The following is a 17,832-nucleotide window of genomic DNA, read 5'->3' as shown; positions in this document are numbered from 1 at the left end:
AGACGCAGAAAAAGCTTTTGACAAAATTCAACACCCACTTACGATAAAAACTCTCCAGAAAGTGGGCATAGAGGGAACCTACCTCAACATAAGAAAGGCCATATACAACAAACCCAGAGCAAACATCATTCTCAATGGTGAAAAACTGAAAGCATTTCCTCTAAGATCAGGAACAAGACAAGGATGTCCACTCTCACCACTAGTATTCAACATAGTTTTGGAAGTCCTAGCCATGGCAATCAGAGAAGAAAAAGAAATAAAAGGAATACAAATTGGAAAAGAAGAAGTAAAACTGTCACTGTTTGCAGATGACATGATACTATACACAGAGAATCCTAAAGATGCCACCAGAAAACTACTAGAGCTAATCAATGAATTTGGTAAAGTTGCAGGATACAAAATTAATGCACAGAAATCTCTGGCATTCCTATACACTAATGATGAAAAATCTGAAAGAGAAACTAAAGAAACACTCCCATTTACCACTGCAACAAAAAGAATAAAATACCTAGGAATAAACCTACCTAGGGAGACAAAAGATCTGTATGCAGAAAACTATAAGAAACTGATGAAAGAAATTAAAGATGATACCAACAGTTGGAGAGTATACCATGTTCTTGGATTGGAAGAATGAATATTGTGAAAATGACTATACTACTCAAAGCAATCTACAGATTCAATGCAATCCCTATCAAATTACCAATGGCATTTTTTACAGAACTAGAACAAAAAATCTTAAAATTTGTATGGAGACACAAAAGACCCTGAAGAGCTAAAGCAGTCTTGAGGGAAAAAAACGGAGCTGGAGGAATCAGACACCCTGACTTCAGACTATAGTACAAAGCTACAGTAACCAAGACAATATGGTACTGGCACAAAAACAGATATATAGATCAAAGGAACAGGATAGAAAGCCCAGAGATGAACCCACACACCAATGGTCAATTAATCTATGACAAAGGAGGCAAGGATATACAATGGAGAAAAGATAGTCTCTTCAATACGTGGTGCTGGGAAAACTGGACAGCTACATGTTAAAGAATGAAATTAGAACACTCCCTAACACCATACACAAAAATAAACTCAAAATGGATTAAAGACCTAAATGTAAGACCAAACACTATAAAACTCTTAGAGGAAAACATAGGAAGAACATTCTTTGACACAAATCACAGCAAGATCTTTTTTGATATACCTCCTAGAGTAATGGAAAGAAAAACAAAAGTAAACAAATGGGACCTTATGAAATTTAAAAGCTTTTGCACAGCAAAGGAAACTATAAACAAGATGAAAAGACAACCCTCAGAATGGGAGAAAATATTTTCAAACTAATCAACGGACAAAGGAGTAATCTCCAAAATATATAAACAGCTCATGCAGCTCAGTATTCAAAAAACAAACAACTCAATCCAAAAATAAGCAGAAGACCTAAATAGACATTTCTCCAAAGAAGACATACAGATGGCCAAGAAGCACATGAAAAGCTGCTCAACATCACTAATTATTAGAGAAATGCAAATCAAAACTACAATGAGGTATAACCTCACACCAGTTAGAATGGGCATCATCAGAAAATCTACAAACAACAAATGCTGGAGAGGGTGTGGAGAAAAGGGAATCCTCTTGCACTGTTGGTGGGAATGTAAATTGATACAGCCACTATGGAGAACAGTATGGAGGTTACTTAAAGAACTAAAAATAGAACTATGATATGATCCAACAATCCCACTACTGAGCATATACCCAGAGAAAAGCATAATTCAAAAAAGACACATGCACCCCAATGTTCATTGCAGCACTATCTACAATAGCCAGGACATGGAAGCAACCTAAATGCCCATTGACAGATGAATGGATAAAGAAGAAGTGGTACATATATACAAAGGAATATTAGTCAGCCATAAAAGGAAGGAAATTGGGTCATTTGTAGAGACGTGGATGAATCCAGAGACTATCATACAGAGTGAAGTAAGTCAGAAAGAGAAAAACAAATATCGTATATTAACGCATATATGTGGAACCTAGAAAAATGATACAGATAAACCGGTTTGCAGGGCAGAAACTGAGACACAGATGTAGAGATCAAACATATGGACACCAAGGGGGGAAAGTGGCGGGGGGTGGTGGTGGTGGTGGTGGTGATGGGATGAATTGGGAGATTGGGATTGACATGTATACACTGATGTGCATAAAATTGATGACTAATAAGAACCTGCTGTATAAAAAAATTAATAAAATTAAATTCAAAAAACCCCACAAAAAACGCTTTTGGAACCTATGAACACTTCGTACTACAGGAGGGCTCTGATGAGAGACTGCATTTCTGACCTCCTGGGCTCGGGGGCTTCCGTTACAGAACCAGCTTCCACAGGTACAGAGGCCAGTGCCGGGAAGCTGACTGGGAGAAGGTTTTAACGCCTATTCTGGGTCCCACCTGTTCTGAGTTCCGCTAAGGAATAAGCCCAGAGAGGATTATCCCCAGTGGGAGACATAAGAGGACGGAAAAGAAGAGGTGGGGCCGCAGCTGGACGCACGGATACCTTCTGCCCATCGCCTCGTCAAGCGCGTTCCTCTGCACGGAGGCCGTGCTGCTGGGCTGGCCTGGACCACTCGAGTGAGCCAGGGCCGCGCAGGCGCAGACGGGCCAGTGCAATCTGGATATGCGCTCGCGGCTGCGCTCAGCATCTCAGCTTTTGTTGTTTCTTTTCTCTTCTCAGCTGTATCTGCAGATCAGGCCTCTATTTGCTTTGAGTTGGAGCCAAAATGACCTCAGAGGTCAGAGGCTCATGCTACTGGCTCGTGAACGGTACCAGGTGACCCTTATGTAAGGCATTTTGCCACCGAGGGAAGGGACGGCTGGGTTGCTCTCCGCTAGAAGTGCTCGTGTGGTTTTGTTTGGTGATGTGTCCCCTGCGCTCAGTGTTCTAGGATTCTGTGCAGGAAGAAAACTTTCATTCAAGAGTTTAAAAGATTCTGAGTGGTAACTAAACTCTAACTGGACAAAAGAGCTAATTCCACCCCCCTCACCCCCCAGCCCTGACTCCCGCGCAACACACACACACCCGTCTTGGCCTTGGGAGGTCACCCTTAAGGAAGGCCCCAGACCTGGGCTTGGCTCCCTGGGCCAAACTTTGGTGGTTGTCTTATTTGTTTAAATCCAGTCACACTGCTGTGGTCTGAATGTTTGTGTCCCCTTCTAATTTCTATGTTGGAATCTTCACCCCCAAAGATGCTGGTATGTGGAGGCAGGGCCTTGGGAGGTGCTGAGGTCAGGAGGGGAGCCCTCAGGATGGGATTAATGCCTCACCCCTTCCACCGTGTGAAGACAGGGAGAAGGCACCAGTGACGACCCAGGAAGAGGCCCTGGCCTGAACATGCTGGCACCTTGATCTTGGACTCCCAGCCTCCAGAACAGTGAGGAATACATTTCTGTTGTTTATAAACCAGTCTGTGGGATTTTGTCATAGCAGCCCAACTGGATTAAGACACCCACAGCAGCCACGCAAGTAGACACTTCCCATGGAAAAAATACCTTGGGAAAGAGGTGCTCTCAGCTTGTATCTGACTTTCTTCTGGGTGCGGGGCTGGGCATTGCTCTAAATTCTCTCCCCTGGCCCAGCAGGGATGAGGCAGCCAGGCTCCTGTGGGTGCCGGTGCTGTCTGCCAGCCTCGCCCCATCTCCCCTCACGCCTAGGCTTTTGTATGTTGATTTACCTCTCAACAACCAGGCCCCTTAGACAACATTATCAGTCCCAATTTACAGATGAGTAAACTGAGGCTCAGGGAGGCTAAATCGCTTGATCAAGATTAGGATTCTGCCAAGTAGCTGAGACTTAAGGGCATCTAGCCTCTCACACACATCAGCCCCCCACATCTGCTGTTTAGTTTTTCAATGGTCAGGAACTCAGCTAAGATGCTGTGGCAGTGGGGTGGTGGAAGAGAGCCTACTCTTTCCAGAGAGCTTGTGGGGCAGAGGAAGACAGCTAAGCCCACCTTGTGTGGAGGAACTAGCTCAGTCGAGAGTGGTGCAGCACCCAGGGTTGGCAGGGGCCGTATGGTGTGGCCTCTGACCATCACGGAGGGGTGTGGGACTAGGGAACGAGGACAAGGGAGAGAGGGCATTTGAGAGCATCTTAGCCAAGCGTTTGTTCAGTTGGCCGTAACTGGGAGGGGAGGGACCAAATTACAGATGAGAAGCAGCTGATCCAAAGCACTGTTGGGACTGCTGCTGACAAGGCCCCCAGCCCTCACTCTGTGCGGACGTCGAGGCGTGAATGCTCACACACACACAGAGTTTTGTTTTGCCATGTTTTGTTTTCACCACCGCCAAACATTTATTCTTCAATTAAATAAGACTATAGTGTGCTGAACTGTCTACCAGTAGCTGCAATTCTGCCTAAGACTTACGCTACTTTTTAAGATTTTCTTTTTTCTCATATCGAAACTGAGAAGACTGAAAATTTCACTCAAGGAAAAATCTTTTAACACTTTCCAAAATAATGGCAAGTTCATTCTGAACTCCATCGTCCTTATCACAATTGGAGTGAATGAGCTGCGTGATTGATTCGTTTGATGTCTGATTCTCCTGCAGACTGTCAGCTTCCAAGGCTGGGAGCAAGCCTGTCATTATTTCATTCGACAGATATTTATGGAGCCTGCCTGTGCCAGATACTGGTCCTTATGGTGGGGATAAAAGAGGGAATGAAACACCAAGGACTCTGGAGTGGGCTTTCTCCGCTGGTTCTGTGTCCCCAGCCCCTGGGAGTCCCTGGCATTTACACAGCAGGGGCTTACTGGTACCTCCTGGAAAAGAGTGAACACATTTCTTCCCCACATAGTGAGAGACTTGGGGCCTCCCCCGTCCTCCTGGATGAACCTCTGCCAGCCAGCACCTCCCTGCTCCCTCGGCACACAGATCTGTACTGTAGGCCTGGGGTCAAGGCCTCTCTACCCACCCTAAGCACCGTTGGCAGACAGATGGGGAAAAGGGACACGGGCTGTCCCAGCGGGAGGAGGGAAGAGCAGAGAGGGCTGACCCACTTTTCTGGTCTAACTGGGAACTCCCAGCTGGGCCCTGGGGCTCCGGGGATTGGACAGCCTGGATAGCCGCCCTGACCCTGCTCTGTGTTGCATTATTCGCAGGACGGTGACGTGCGTCAGTGCAGCGGGTGAGGGTGAGTCACCAACGGAGCTGCTGTCAGTGGCTGGAGAAAGAAGGCGCCGGGAGATCAGAATCCCACGGGCTCAGATCACGGCTCAGGTCAGCCTGTTTGTTAGCCTGAAGACAGAGGCTACAGAGGCCGTGGTGCCACTGGGCTCCTCCCCTTGTCCCCAGGCTCTGGCCAGATCCCCAAACCTTCCCTCTGTGAGGGAGCGGAGAGAACCTGGGCTTTAATGAGGGACAGATGTGCCTGCCGGCCCTGGAGCTGCCCCTGCCTGGAGCGACAACTTCTCTCCAATTCTCTAAACCTCAGTTTTCGTAGCTGGAGATGGGTTGATAATATCTACCCCAAGGAATTGTTGAAAGATTGGAAATGTCATATGCACAGCATCTGGTACTTAAGAAATGGTGGGCGTCATTTCCCAGGCCCCTGGGTTGGGACTTGACGCGATGTTGTGCTAGCAATAAGTGCACGTCACAAATCACAGTCCCACGCCTGCCCCTCCCTGCCAGTCACCTACGACGGAGGGGTGACCCGCCCCAGCCGCCTCTCGCCCTCTCTGGGGAGAAGCATGCACGCTGTGCTCTGCTGGTGATGGGCAAGGACCCTCGAGCCCATCCTCTGAGCACAGCCAGCCCCTTGGCCGCTGGGTCATTTCCCACCCCTTCTCCACGGTCCTCGCTCTCACCCCAACTCCCTCTCAATTTCCTTTTCTGCCCCTGGAAATGCAACGTCTTGGAATCTTCCCGAGTACTCCTTGGTTACCCTCCTTTTCCTTCTTGGCCTGGAGCAAGGGATGCCCGTCTTCACAAACAGACGCCCTCCCACGCGCCCCTCCTTTTACTGGTCCCTGCCCACCCACTCTCCTGCCTCCTTTCGGTTCCTTCCAAACTTCCAAATGCTGTGCTTTGGGGCAAGGTGAGTTAATTTCTGTACTGGGAGCTTTCTGTACAGTTTCTTTATCTGGGAAATTCAAGACCAGAACTTCCTTCCTCACAGCTTGGCCATAGGATGCCCTGACTGTGCCTCTTCCCTTCCCCTCTCGTGCGCACCAAGTGTCCAGCCCCAGCGTTGGGTCTTCCTGTTCTGAGATCCCTAGTTGTCTTTGGGCAGCTCCTTCTCAGCCCTCTCACCTCCTCTCTCAGCTCATCTGTGTCACCTTCAGAATCTCGCCTCTAAGCAGGTGGTGCTCAACTTCTTAATACCAACACTGACTTCTCACTTCAGTTCATTTCTGAATTTCTTTTGACTATTATCTTAGTTTGTAGAGTTTTCTTTCTTAGTTATTTATGCTTTTTCTTCTTCCAAACAGGGTTCGGAGGGGCTCAGGCCTGGCTTTCAAGGTGTCTGCTGGGGGGTTGCCTCAGAGCTTCTTGCATTCTGCTGACCTGAAACACATAGATGGTCAGATGTTTCTCCAGCAAAGGTGGATTTACTCAAGATCAACAGAGAATTGCAGTTTGGGGTCTGCATCCATGGTGAGCCATGGGCAGGTCCCCACACAGCAAGGGAAGGATACACTTTATAGGAGGGAAAGGAGGTAGAAAGGTCTACAGTAAACAAAGAGTCCATGGCTTCTCACCGGCTGAGTCCTTGCCAGGAAAAGGAGAATCGTTCGTTCTTCTTCCTGTTGGGCTCTGGTGTCAGCTCAGGGCTTGAGAGCTTCCCCTTCTGGTCACTCTATTTAACTGAGATTTCTGTTCATTCTTTTACAATTCCAAGTTCATTTCATGAGCCACACTTTCCCACGCGCACTTCTGCCTCTTTTCGGTTTTGTCTTTCAGCCTGGTACCAGCAACCTCTCCGCAGTCACTCGGGTTGGAAACGCCACAGCTACGACCTCCTCTTTCTCTGTCGCATCCAGCCAAGTGCAAAGTCCTCCACAGCATCCCAGTTCAGTGTCTCTCCAAGGCCCGGCCCTGCCTTCCCTGGGGCCCTCAGCAGCCTTGGCCAGGTGCCTACATCTCCTCTCCGATTCCGCTGTGATTCTTGCCCTTCCACGTCTCCGTGTGCCCACCACACCGCTTCCCTGATCAAATCCCCTATGGTACCTAGAGCTTCTTAGAAGAATAGAGGAAGCTCTCCAGGTTCTGTCTATAAAATTTTTTTGTTTGTTTTCTATTTGTAAGATTATTTTGTTCAAATGTGTTTTAAAGTGATCGTGAGAGAAAAGGGCTCATCCCTCTGAAGGAAGTTTGTTGACCTGATGGGAAAATGCAAAGGGGAGCAAAATATCCTTTCTTTGTACGTGTCTGCCTTTAAGGAATCAAGGCAGTTTCAGGGGATGGAGGTCTGGAGGGGAGGAAGTCGCTGCTCCCCCGACCCACTGGTCTCAGAATGACCTCCAGAGGGAGGACTTGCCTGGGACACAAAGGACCATCAGAAGAGCGAGGAAGGCAGTGAATAGGGCACCCAGAGTAAGGAAGAGCGAATGATCTAAAACCTTGTGCGTATTAAAGAATGACAGGTGACAGGTGAAGATTGGCAGGGGCAAATTTCTATTAATAACACCATCTATTAATAGTGTGGCCACAGACTGAGTTTATTATTGGCCAGGTCCTGTACTAAACATGCAAAGGGCACTATTTCATTGCATCGTTGCTGCAGGCCAAGGGGGAGGGGCTGCAGGGCTCCCAGGTATCAGAGGGGAAAATTTCTCTGGGTGTGAAGTAGTTCTCCTGGTCCTCTCGCTGGGGCGCCTGTGTGTTTCCTGTGTTGTGAGGCTGCTTTTCTGTAAAGCTGGGAAGATATCACTTAGTCCACAGTGAGAGAATATTCTGGCGGAGGAAGAGAATCTTTTTCTAATCGCCCCAGAACTAGGGAGGATGCTCCCAGCTCACACTGCAGCACCTCCAGTTTCCCTCCTTCTCACTCCCTTTTCCAACTGTGCCTCCTGGGGTCTCCCAGGAATGAGACACCAGTGTTTTACGGGGTCCCACAATTCTTAAGGGGTTTTCCCAAAGACACGGTCGCCAAAGCTTTGAAATGACTGGCTCACCTCTTGCCTGAACCCAATTACATTTTTTTTAGACAAGAAACACTTCCTCCTGAGTAGGTGTCAGCGTGGTGGTGGAGTATTTCCATTTTCCCATTGCATTTAGACCCTTGAGGTGTGCGTTGAGTGTAAAACACAAGAAAGCTCTTAGGCGTTGCTGTTCTAGCTCCATACATTCTTGTTTTAATAAAATTGCACTTTCCTGGGGAAAGCATCTTATGGCGTTTATATTCACTGGCTCAGGTTCTGGTTATTCTTAGGAAAACCTGGACAGTTGGCTCCTTCTACCAGAGCCGAGATGGCCTTGTTTACCTGAACCGCAGGATGTGAACACACTGAAGCAGGATTGGGATAAAAGCTGCTCAAGCCCTTCTCACATGGTGATGCCCACCTGTGGCCTCATCCCTCTGGGCCAAACCACCAACTGCAAGTCTTTTCTTGGTGGATCTATTGTCCTTTGTAACCACCAGTCAAAAGCTCACTATTTCATCCTCTCCAGTCAGTGCAGTCCTCTAAAGATACGATCTCCAGTAAGGGCTACACCAAGTAGCAGTATTAGTTTGCAAACTTTGGGTTCCTGTGATTTTACTGTTTACGGATATTTTGTAAATAGACTCTATTTAAATGCAGCAGAGGAACTTTCTATTTCAGTGAGCTCCTCCGGAATCCCTTTGTAAAGCAAAGAACCTTTGCGGTGTTGAAAGTGGGAATTGATCTGTTTTGTACCCATAGATTTTGTATACAGGTTTTCTTACAGTGGCCATAGGTGCAGCGATTGGGGAGCATTACAGTAACAATATGAGGGGACATCCGGCTGGCTGTCTCCAGCTTGGTTCCTGCAGCAAGAGACGCCTCCTCCTCCCCTCCTACCCCAGGCAGCCGGGTTTGGATGTGAAGAATAGAATTTGCCTTCTGACAGCCCACCGCTAATTTAAAAGATTTCTTCTTAGGATTTTAAGTCCTATGGGGAGTTCTTTTTAACCCTCTTATACAAGGAATGCTGCTCTTGACTCAATTAACCCAGAGGAGGATTTAAAGCTACAGTTTCCCAGACAGGGCTTAGCTGTGTGAAGACAACATTGGGTCCCATGAGGTTCGATATGGTTTACACAGTAATCACGTATTTTCAGGAAGTGTTATTAAGCCAAAGTGGATTGTTAGCTGCGTATTTTATAACTCTTTCCTCATTTTGGTATTTGATACTTTTCTGCCTTAACCATCAGGGAAGCCACAATTCTCCTGAACAGTTGTTAAGTGATAGATGCCCCATCCCCCACTCCCCACCCCCACCTTGCCCTTCAGCCAGGACAACCAGAGATGACGCTGGGGACATGGGCATTAGCCAGGCTTGTCCACACCTGTGTGAGACAAGGCTCCTCAAGGAGAGGAGTGTGCGAAGAGGCCTTGGGATACAGCCCCACCACACACAGGCACACAGAACAGTACACACACCGAAACACACCCACACCAGCACACGTTCACACATCCACGCTCACATGGACTTTGCAACATACACTCACATCCACACATCCCAACACAGACATACAGACCAACACACATTCACACACACAGCCTCCACCACACACCCACACACTGCAAGCACTGTCAGATACCCTACCCAGGCAACCTGGAGCGTTTCCTTGCCTGGGGTCATGATAGTATTAAATTAATTAAACAAAGAGGCTGTTAGACTAAGGGGTCTCTAATGCCCTGGCGCCTGTACAGGCAAACCCAAATCTAAGCCTGTAAATGCCTCAAGGTTACGGCCAATCACAAAGAGCTGACTAGGCTTTAAGTCACAGCCAATCAGTAACTTTCTCCCTCTGCTTCCACACCTTCTCTGTGTAAGTCTCTCCCTAGCTCCTCTGGGCAGAGTCTCCTAGGCATGTCCGGTTTGGCGAGATTTGCATTGATTTTTGCTCCAATTAAATTAAAATAAGAATTGAAATATACTTCAGTTTATCTTATTTTCAATTTAATTTAATTTTTATTTTATATTGGAGTATAGTTGATTTACAATGTTGTGTTAGTTTCAGGTGTACTGTAAAGTGATTCAGTTATACATGTACATATATCCATTCTTTTTCAGATTCTTCTCCCGTATAGGTTATCACAGAATATTGGGTAGAGTTCTCTGTGATATACAGTAGGTCCTTGTTGGTTATCTATTTTATATATAGTAGTGTTAATCTGTTAATCTCAGACTCCTAATTTATCCTTCCCCCCACCTTTCCCCTTTGTAACCATACGTTGGTTAACTGGACTAAATGCAAGTCCAGTCCTGGTGGGGTCAGGCCTACACTGCTTGGTCATTTGCTGGGTCAAGAATGATTCTAGGTCAATGGTCTTCAAATGCTTTGCTCACGTACTTCCTAACGTTTTTCTTCCATAAAGTTATGTACCCCTCATATATTTCCTCAAAGAGGAATTTTCAACGTATTTTAAATATTGACATTTTAAAATAAAACGGCTATATCATTCTTTTAAAGAACTCCAGTGAAATCATAATAATTTGATAACCATCAATACCCATTTTTATGGATAAATAACCAAATTACTCTTTAGTTGTTGGAAATTTCACATGTTCCCTTTTCTATTTGAATACCTGTTTCCATTTTATTCCCCTCAGTTCTAATCTAATTCTATCCCTAAAATTCTAATCTAATCACAAAATTATTCTCTTTTGTTGATCATCGCATCTTAGTTCTCTGCCAATATATTTAAATTGAAACTTAAAGATTTTAACATTCCGGTGACCACGAAGCTCTATTTATTAAACTTATTTTTTCTGGGTTGCATTTTCATTATGATTGATCAAAACAATAATATAGCATACAATTCAACAAATTTAAATGAAAGATGAAATTAAGATTTAATTCAAAATATTTTTCTTTTTTCTTTTTTTTTTTGGCCGTACTCGGGCCTTTCACTGTTGTGGCCTCTCCCGTTGCGGAGCACCGGCTCCGAACGCACAGGCCCAGCAGCCATGGCTCACGGGCCCAGCCGCTCCGTGGCATGTGGGATTCTCCTGGGCCAGGGCACGAACCTGTGTCCCCTGCATTGGCAGGCGGACTCCCAACCACTGTGCCACCAGGGAAGCCCCAAAATACGTTTCTTAATGAAAGAATAGATATTCTAAAATTATTAGTACAGACAATCCCTACGGTAGTGTGAGACAGCACAGCATTGATTCTATTCCTATTTTTCCTCTTTATACAAGTAAAGAATAACAAGCATTGTTCATAGAGATGCATGGGAATGAAAGGAATTGCAAATTTCCCTCAATTCTTTGAACTCCTGCTGAGTTACATGCCCATGGTAATAAAATAATTTGACACATCAAAAATTATTTGTAATGGGCTTCCCTGGTGGCGCAGTGGTTGAGAGTCTGCCTGCCAATGCAGGGGACACGGGTTCGTGCCCTGGTCCGGGAAGATCCCACATGCCGCAGAGCGGCTGGGCCCGTGAGCCATGGCTGCTGAGCCTGCGCATCTGGAGCCTGTGCTCCGCAACGGGAGAGGCCACAGCAGTGAGAGGACCGCGTACCACACACACACACACACACAAATCCATTCTGCCAATCTCTTTCTTTTGATTGGAGAATTTAATCTGTATACAGTTAAAGTAATTACTGATAAAGAGGAGCTTACTTTGGTTATTTTGCTATTTGTTTTCTATATGCCTCATAGCTTTTTTGTCCCTCATTTCTTGCATTACTGTCTCCTTTTGTGTTTAGTGCTTTTTAATTTTTTTGGTAGCAAAACATCTTAATTCCCTTCTCATTTTCTTTTGTTTAAACTCTATAGCTATTTTCTTTATGGCTATCGTGGCAATTACATTTAACATCATAAAGTTATAGCACTGTAATTGAATTTATACCAGTTTAATTCAGTAACATAAAAAAAAATCTGCTCCTGTACAGCTCTGACCTCATTCATTTCAGTTATTGATGTCACAAAATCGCACCTTTTTGCATCTTCTGTCCAAAAAGAGACTAATCATTGTTTTTTATGCATAGTCTCTTAAGCCGTGTAGAAAACAAAAATGAAGTTACAAACCAAAGTTACAATAATACTAGTTTTTATAATTGCTCATGTATTTACCTTTACCAGAGATCTTCATTTTTTCATACAACTTCAAGTTACATCTAGTGTTCTGCAGCCTGAAGGACTCCCTTTATCATTTCTTTCAGGGCAGGTCTAGAGGTAACAAATTCTCTCACCTCTTATCTATCTGGGAATGTTTTAATTTCCTCCTCATTTTTGAAGAACAGTTTTGTTGGATACAGGATTCTTAGTTGACAGTTTGTTTCCTTCAGCACTTTGAACACATCAACTCACTATCTTCTGGCCTCCAAAGTTTCTGATGAGAAATAGGCTGATAATATCATGGGGATCTTTGCATGTGATGAGTTGCTTCTCTCTGGCTGCTTTCAAGATTCTCTCTTTGCCTTTTGCTTTAAAAGTTTGATTATAAAGTACATGTGGGTCTCTTTGCATTTATCTTGCCTGGAGTTTGTTGAGTTTCTTGGGTGTTTGTACTCATGTCTTTCATCACATTTGGGAAGGTTTTGGTCATTATTTCTTCAAATAATCTCGCTGCCCCTTCCCCTCTTTCTCCTCCTCTGGGCCTCCCACAGTGTAAATACTGATCATTCTTGATGGTGCCCCTCAGGTCCCATAGGCTCTGTTCACTTTCTTTGATCTTTTTCTTTCTGTTCCTCAGATTCAATAATTTCAATTGTTCTACCTTCAGGTTCATTGATTCTTTCTTCTTTTTGTCAAATCTGCTTTTGAATCACTCTAGTGAATTTTTCACTTTGGTTATTGCAGTTTTCAGCCCCAGGATTTCTTTTTGGTTCCTTTTAAAATATTTTCTATCTGTTGATATTTCCATTTTGTTCTTAGGTCATTTTCTTGACTTTGTGCATGTCTTCTCTTAGTTCTTTGAGCATTTTTCAGACAGCTGTTTTGGAGTCTTTGTCTAGTAAATTCACCATATGGTCTTTCTCAGGGACATTTTCTGTTGACTAATTTTTTCCTTTGAACGGACCATATTGGTTTTGTTTTTTGGCATGCCTTGTGACTTTTTTGGTTGAAAACCGGACGTTTGAATCTTATAATGTGGTGACTCTAGAGATCCAATTCCCCCCCTTCCCCAGGGTTTGCTCTTTGTTGTTGTTGCTGTTATGGGCTGTCTCTCTGCCAGGGATCAGCCTGAGGTGTAAACTTAAGGTCTTCTCAGGTCTTTTCTGAGCTTATATTTTCCCCTGGGCTTGCTCAATGACTTTATAAAATTTTCCCTTATACGTGGTTGCTTTTGGATAGCCTAATCCTTAAATGTCTAGCTCCCAAAAAGGGAGAAGAGAAAAATGAATGGAAAAAAGGTCTCCAGGCCATTAAGTCCCCTTGAAGTCACTTTGGCCAGATAAGGAGGGGCTTGCAACAGTCCCTGCCTACTTCTCTGTCTGAATCTCCACAATCAGAGATGACAACTCATGATCAGAGCAAATTCTTGTCATTTGGAGAACAGGGTCCTTAGTGCCCACGAGCTCCCACAAGCTGTGTATAAGCTGCTCCTGGAATGCGTGCACAGCTGCTTGTTCTGGGGCTGGAGGTTGGAGGACGGGTGTCTGTTACTGTGCTTAGAGGTGAAATTGACCAAAATTAACTGCGATTCACTGTTCAAGTCTTTCCCTGGAAGTTGCAAACCTTCAGTAGTCTCTTGTTATAGACTGAATTATGTTCTCCCAAAATTCATATGTTGAAGTCCTAACCCTCTTTATCACTGTCTTTGGAGACAGGGTTTTTAGGGAAATAATTAAAGTTAAATGAAGTCATAAGTATATGGCCTTAAACCAATAGGACTAGTGTCCTTATAGGAAGAGAAAGAGACACAAGGGTTCTCTCTCTCCTCTCCCCTCCCTGCACAGAGAAGAGGCCACATGAGAACTGCCATCTGCAAGCCAGAAAGAACAGTCTCACCAGAAACCAGACCTGATGGCAACTGGATCTAGGACTTCTAGCCTCATAACTGTGAGGAAATAATTTTCTCTTCTTTAAGCAACCAACTCTGTGGTATTCTGTTATGGCAGCCCAAGCTGACTAATACACCTCCAGAATTCCAAATAGTTACATCAGACAGATTCTGCCAATGCAGGTGCTGTCAAGGTGGGGAGATGGATTCCTTGTGCTTCCTGCCCCACCATCTTCCCTCTAGAAAGAACTTTTCAATGGATTGGAAAGATTCCTGTTTGTCTTCAGCAGAAGCCACGTGTTACCTGGGACACACCCTTGTGAGTTTTCTGATTCTGTGCAGTTTGCACCTTGCATTGAATTTGAGCTATTTTACAACTCTGTAAATTGTAGGTAACTGCAGCAAAGTAAATGATTCTTATCGCTAGGCATGCAGATAAATTCTATTGATTTTCTCCTTACATATGTTTCAGGATTAACGTATGTTGTATCTCAAGATTTTTTTCTCTATACAAGTTATGTTCATTCATTATAAATCAGACTTAACTTTCACTGAATTCCTTGAAAATAAGTATAATCATTTTTCTTAAAAACATTTTGTCTAAAATTTTTTCTTTGGAATGGCTCTATTTTCTTTGCTTTGTATGCAGAGAAACAACCACATTTTTTGGTCAGATGCATTATTATTATTACAAACTCTCACCAGACCTTCTATTTTTAAAAATTATCAGTAATAAATTAACCATAGTTGTTAAGTCTTTGTCATGTATGGATAGTTTTTTATTATACTTTGAGGCTTGCCTGAGGCTCTGTAATAACGTTTAGAGTGATAGTATCTTCAATAAAAACTATCTCGCTGACTCATGGAAAAGAAGTGTACCAGGTAATTCAGACTACTGACATTTCAAAGAATGGATGGTATAGGCTTTTGAGCTGACATCGTTTAGACAACTTTTAGACTATGCCAGCAGTCTGAGTCTGGATTTCTAGAACTTTCTAGTTGAGACGCATATGACTTCATGAGAGTAACAGCCCAAGATTCTGCAAAGCAGTAATAATTTCATAGGACTGAATGAATTAATGAGGGAAATTTTATTGTGGTTATCTCTTTGGTATGTTGTGGATTTGTTTTAAAGTTCTGCTTTCTAGACATACAAGTATATTCCTTCTCTTTCTTCTTAAGCTATCCTTAATCCACAGCAATTCAGTAAATTCCCTTTCTGCAAAGTAAAATAAAACTTTAAAAAATGATACTAGATTTTCACTGATCTCATGGAATTCAGAAACTTACTAAGTCTCTTTACTACTCTTGGAAATAGAATTATTTGCATAGGCTCAGTAAGAAACTGTTTTCCTCTGCACCAGGATACAATTAAACAAATTGATGGTACCATCAAGGTTTATCTGGAGTGTCATATTTGAGAACAATGCTCACTACATCAGGTATGACAAACCACTTTTAAGGTATAAAGTTCTACTGTACTTTTGAAGACAATATCTGTAAAATACTTTAAGGAAAACTGACCTGGGGGCTGGCTTGAGGGGGCCAGCCTTTCTAGCAGGTCAAGAACTTTAGGATAATTGAGAAGCCTTCAGAAAAGAAGAATTCATCCACATTTATAGGACTGCAGGGCAAATCTGGTGGAGAGAGTTTCTTGGGCTTGGTTTCCTAGTCTCAGGATAGGAGATAATAGAAGCTCTTACAATCCAATCTGATCCCTTATGCAAACTCCAGATAGAAGGCAGTTGTGGGCGGGATGTTTCAAAGCTCTGCTGGGGAGGCCTTGGGGGTTGTTAGTTCTCTTGCTGTGCCCATGGAGATAACCAAGCCAAACCTCATGAAAGCCTTATTTTGTGGTCAAAAATTATCTTTCTTTGAGATTGTTATGATTGCAAAGGAGAGACAGTGTCAGGGGAAAAAAGTGAAAGAATTTTAAATGACCAGAAAGATTCCTGGGTGTCCTCCATGGAAAACTTCTGAGTTATCTGATTCCATGGGGTTGATACCTTTTATCGCCTCTGAGCTAGTTTTCAACTCTGAAACCTGTGGGTAAAGGACAGCAAAGCAAATTATCCTTGTCTGGTGGAAGACAGTTCCACTCTCGTGGAAAAAGGCAGTTCTGTATCTATTTGATTTGTAAGTTCACTTCATGGCCTCTATTTCTGCTCCTGGAACTAGTGTAATGTCTTATTCCCTAACAAGTTAAATACTATCTTTGAACTGTGTTAAGTTTATATTTGTATGAGAGTAATGTTTTTGCCTTTAAAAGAATTATCCATAACACGACTACTACTTCTACTACTATTATTTAGTCAACATTCCACAAGCATTCGCTAGATGCGAGACACTGGGAATATCTAATTAGTCTGCTGTCTTCTTCCCAAGGAGCCTGTGATTTAGGAAAAGAGAAGGTAAACCACAGCTGCTGTGCTGTGTTTCAGGTCTGTGGTTGAAGAGGCTGCACAGGGTCTAGGAGCCTGGGGTTGAGTCAGGATGTGCGGTGGTGTGGCTGGAGGGGAGGGTAGTCAGGACACAGCCACCGGGGTGTGGCACGTCAAGGGCTCCCACCGGCCACTTGGAACAGCTGCTCACTCTCTCCTGAGAGACTCTGGCTGCTCTGAAAATTGCAGGGATAATGTCTTCGTGACTCCTCACTGACCGGTGCCCAAGGACATAGGCCGCTGTGATGGCTGATTTTATGGGTCAACTTGTCTGGGCCGTGGGGCACCCTGTCGTTCAGTTAAACATTACTCTGGTGTGTCTGTGAGGGTGTTTTTGGATGAGGTGAACATCTGAATCGGCGGACTGAGTAAAGCAGACACTCTCCCCAATGGGGGCAGGTTTCATCCAATCCACTCAAGGCCTGAATAGAACAAAAAGGCTGACCCTTCTGCTAATAAGAGGGAACTTCTGCCTGGCTGCTTGGAGCTAGGACAAGAGCATTTCCGGCCTTTGGGATCAAACTGAAACATCAGTTCTTCCTGCGTCTTGAGCCTGCTGGCCTTCAGAGAGCTATAACATCAGCTATCCTGGGCCTCCAGCTGGCCGACCGGAGAGCTTGGGGCGCTGCAGCCTTTATAATTGTGTGAATCAACTCCTTATAATAAATCTCTTTATATATAAATATATAAGTATTATATATATAAGTATATACATATATACACACATACATACCTACCTACATACGTATATATGCACACACACATGCATACATATACACATACACGTGCACACACACACACATACACGCGTGCATGCATACATGTACACACACCTATGCGCATACATGCACACAATGCATGTGCGCATATGTACACGCAGTGCATGTATATACACACATGTGCATGCATATATGCACACACATACACACGTGCATGCATATATACACACACGTGCATACCTATATATATCTTATAGGTTCTGTTTTTCTGGAGAATCTTAACTAACACAGCTGCCCTGGTCCTGACCGGCTGCCTCTTTTCTCTCCTTCCAGTCCTGGAAAATAAATAGCTCTCTTGCTCTTCCATTTGACAGCACTGTTTCCTGACTGACTGTAGAATAAACCCAAATGACAAGTTCTTGTCACTAGAACGAACTCAAAGTCCCAGGAACAGCTCTGCTCCCAGACCTCATTCACATGTACTTTGGATCTAGCTGCACCATGTTCTGGCATGCCAAGTCACCGTCTAGTCACTCCAG

The 17,832-nt window shown here is 44.2% G+C and overlaps 1 long non-coding RNA gene across 1 annotated transcript; it reads left to right on the top strand.

Moving 5' to 3' along the window:
• The first annotated feature begins 5,150 nt into the window (after nt 1–5,150).
• On the top strand, nt 5,151–7,283 carry LOC137208569 (uncharacterized). Its single transcript, XR_010935670.1, has 3 exons — nt 5,151–5,260; nt 6,475–6,640; nt 6,947–7,283. It is a non-coding gene; the product is annotated as an uncharacterized lncRNA (long non-coding RNA).
• Nucleotides 7,284–17,832: the final 10,549 nt, after the last annotated feature.

The sequence above is a fragment of the Pseudorca crassidens genome, chromosome 16 (genome assembly GCF_039906515.1).
Source record: "Pseudorca crassidens isolate mPseCra1 chromosome 16, mPseCra1.hap1, whole genome shotgun sequence".
Lineage (NCBI taxonomy): Eukaryota > Metazoa > Chordata > Mammalia > Artiodactyla > Delphinidae > Pseudorca > Pseudorca crassidens.
This window is presented reverse-complemented; position numbering and strand designations above follow the sequence as displayed.